The sequence below is a fragment of the Brachyhypopomus gauderio genome, chromosome 2 (assembly GCF_052324685.1).
Source record: "Brachyhypopomus gauderio isolate BG-103 chromosome 2, BGAUD_0.2, whole genome shotgun sequence".
NCBI classification, from domain to species: domain Eukaryota; kingdom Metazoa; phylum Chordata; class Actinopteri; order Gymnotiformes; family Hypopomidae; genus Brachyhypopomus; species Brachyhypopomus gauderio.
The window spans coordinates 2,812,152-2,816,090 of NC_135212.1; the positions used below are offsets into that span (position 1 = coordinate 2,812,152).

The 3,939-nt window shown below is 40.7% G+C and overlaps 1 pseudogene; it reads right to left on the reverse strand.

Annotated features, from left to right (window-relative positions):
• Positions 1 to 2,350: 2,350 nt before the first annotated feature.
• On the reverse strand, positions 2,351 to 3,664 carry LOC143508971 (Ig heavy chain V region 6.96 pseudogene; annotated as a pseudogene).
• Between the last annotated feature and the right edge of the window lie 275 nt (positions 3,665 to 3,939).

A 3,939-nucleotide genomic window follows, 5' to 3' on the forward strand; every position in this document is an offset into this window, starting at 1 on the left:
TATACAAAGAGCAAGATTCAAACATTTTTATTTATTTTTATTGTTTGACGGGACTCATTAGAGAAACTGTCGTCTCTACGTGCGATTGAATTGTAACTTTTGAAACACGAGTCTACAAATTTTCTGCCGTTTGTTGTAGTATCGGTAACATACAGTCTGCTTGTAACTTCAACTTTTTCGTGAAGTATCACGTTTGGTGTTTTGGTCATATGAGCTTGGGGGTGAGCCAGCTTGTGCTTTGGCAGGCGTATGAGCTGGGGGTGAGCCGCTTCCACCGCATTACCAAGACAATGGGCGTTAATCCCTTCACAGCAGGGGAGTGGGCTACATGGACCCTACCAAGCCCTGTGAAATTTTTCGCTTCTCTAGGAGCTCTAGTATAAACAAATTAGTCAGACATGAATAGCTTAAAATACTGCACGTTACAGCATATTTTTATCTGAATGTAGAGGCCAAAACGTTATATTAAATACCTCTCCTTTTAAAAATATCCAGTCAATACCAAGCTAATTGGGTAAACATTAGGTTGTTATAAGGAACACTAACTGTGACGCTAAGCTTGTTTGTAGCAGATGTAGTGACTAACCTTTTCAGGTGGGTTTTCAGGTGGCAAACACACGCTGCAGTTTGCTGCTCTTCTATTTGCTACTTGTGCAATGTTTTTGTACCCAAAACTTATTATGAATGGTGGAACAGAAGCGAGCGTCCTCTCCAGCGCATACAGACAGGCGGAGAAGAGATCGTCAAATGAAACACAAAAGAACATTACAAATAAAAAAATTGTTCACTAGTCTCAAATCACAAGTCCAAGTCGAGTCTGAAGTCACTGTATACTGTATGCGACTTAAGTGCGAGTACGAGTCCCAAACTCGAGTCCCCATCTCTGGTATTTCATTTCACAACACGTAGCTGTCTGACTGAATAGTTCGCTTGTGTTATGTTTACAAATACATTTACTGTAACACAGCATGCACTGCGGAGCGAGGAGGTGGACACAAACGCTGAGGAGAAGGAGATTTATTAAGGGTAATTCCATAGTCAAAGTCATAAGAGCAGGCAGGGGTCATAACAAGAAGGCAGTCCGAATACGACAGGTAAATGGGCATAATGACAAACACACAAGGAATACTCACAAAACCAGGCAGGGAAAAATAACAGGCAGGAACAAATGCTAGAATGGACAATAGAACAAACCGAGTAAACTCACAAGAATCATGAATCACAAAGAGCACAAATGAACACAGAACTAACAAGACACAGGTGGAAATACTGACGACACGGGCGTGGCAGACGGAGGGAAACCATGGAAACAGATAAGAAGGCAGGGTCAACAAGCAGGGAACAACATAGGCCTGAGGAACAGGGAACCGGAGTGACAGCTAGAAGAGGGACATTTACAAGTATTAATAATTTGAGTAATATGGTTGAGCAGTGTCATTGGCTTTATTTATATGGAAAGGCATGTGACATTTTTCAAAATTGAAAATGCTATCTAAGTATTATCAGAGACATCTGTTAAACAATTGCAGTTATTATATATACATAATACATTTTCATATGCTCTTTGTAGTTTCTGGGGTGCATCACCTGTCACTTAATACATCCACAAAAATATCCTTCAAAGATAATTATTTAAACTGATCTAAAGAGCTTGATAGAGATATTTTAATGATTTCGATGATTTCAAGCGAGTTCAATATTCAAAGCCGTTCACTGTGACATTGTGCCAGGTACGCAGTCTGATGGACATGGCCAATGCCCTACATATACACACACACACACACACACACACACACACACACACACACACACACACACACACACACACACACATATACACACACACTGCACCTTTCCTGTTCCCAGTCACCTGATTATTGGTCATTGATTACCCTCACTTTCTCTCACTTGTCTCTCATTTGCCTATTTCTGTCTCTTCTGTGTTAGCCCATAGGGACACTCATCCAGTGCTGTACACTGTGTTCTCTCTGCTGTGAACTAGATGAGTGTTTAACAGTGCTCCGTCGGGCCTCAAGTTGAACTCCCAGTGCTGCTGACTTTCTTCTTGCCCGGTCACTGCTGAAGATAAAAACCTCTAAACTTGCATCTCACTCCCTTGCTGCACCTGTTACAATCACTAACTGCAAAGTGATGTGTTTACAACATTTATCTCCCTAGAGTGCACTTCCCTGCTAAAGGAATAACTTAGTCACAAGTTTTTAGTTCTTATGCAGGTTTGTAGTTTTTCTCTTTTGCACAGTAATAAACAGCCAAGTCACAAAAAAACATCACCGCTCATGTCACACCGGCTGATTTTAACGGTTTTTGAACAGCTCATTGGCCTGTTGTGTCACAGTGACTCTCGTGCACAGTAATAAACAGCCGTGTCTTCAGTTTTCAGACTCTTCACCTGCAGGTACACCATGTTTTTACTGGTGTCTTTAGTGATGGAGAACTGGTCCTGGAGAGACTGGGCAAATATAGTGCCTGTGCCACCATCAATGAGGCCAATCCATTCCAGTGCTTTTCCTGGTTTCTGACGGATCCAGTGAAGCCAGCTAAGAGAGAGTCCAGTCACGGTACAGGACAGGGTGACCTCATCTCCAGGTCTCTTCACCACTGAGTCAGAAGAGGTCAATGATTGTCCATGAGCACCTAAAAAATAAAATTTGAAAGGCATAATAAAATTGTAACAAAATGCATAATCTCCTGAAGAGATAAAACAGATGTTTTTGAATTAACGTTCTGTCACTTACATGAAAGTAGTAGCATTAAAATACAGTAGTTTAGACTGAACATGTTCAAGCTCTGAAGCACAGAGTGAGAAAGTATTAGAGTCAGTGAGTGATACTGGTGAATCTAGGATAGACTCATTAAATATACCATTGTATTTGAATAGGGAGGGACCACTTTGGAGAGAGAGAAGTCTTCAGAGAAAAGTTTCAGGCAATTTACCATGGTCAAGTATTCAACTTTGTGCCTTCGATATAAATTTTAATAAATTACAATAATAAAATGTATGAAGAAGAAAGTGAGGGAGAGAAACTGAAAGACTAACTTAACGTTAGTTAATTATTTTTAATGTGTTACTTCATGTGTTGTTCATGTTAACTAATGCATTAGTTAATGTTAGTAAGTAAACACTTAGTGTAAAGTGTTAACCACATTTACAATTATACTTAGACGCTCTTATTTAGAGCGACTATCAAAGTGTTTGCATCTGGTCACAGAATTCATCCTAGACAGTAGCACAGATAGGCCAGAATTCAAGATACCATTGAGCCAGACTACACAGCAAAATCAGCAGAGTTAAATATTTGGTGTTGATGAAATATTTGAGAGTAGAGAGTCAATCTGACTATTGCCAGAGTTAATCCAACTCTGAACAGAGTCTCAGCTCTGTGATTTTACTCCCAACTCCCAAAAAAACAGTGTCAAAATAAAGTGTTAAACAAGCTCTCCTTTAAAATAACTCTGAGAGTGTAAGTACATCAAGTACGTCAAGTATGCAAGTACGTAAGTACGCCCCCTTTCAGTCACACTTATACACCTTCCCCAGCACGTTTCAGTCGCGAAGTATTGTTGACTCATGCTACATACAGAGCGTTTCTATTTCCTGTTTGATCTCCCGTGCTCTGACCCTTGCTCGCTCCCTAGACCTCATCTCCTCCCTAGCCCTTCTGTACCTCCTGGATTCTGCTCTCCCGTTACGACCCTGGACCGTCACGACCACCCCAAGAGAACGTTACCGCTGCTAATGCTAGTGATCTACTGGTCATTCTCTGTGTGTGTGATTTATGTAAATAAAAGCGACCTACTTCCGCATTTGGATCCCTCTCCGCCTGGTCAATTCGTTACATCAGCTTACATATTTCAGATCCTTTGATAAGTAGTTCTCCAATGAGAATGATAAAAGAGCTTGCATAGTGCTATATTGTT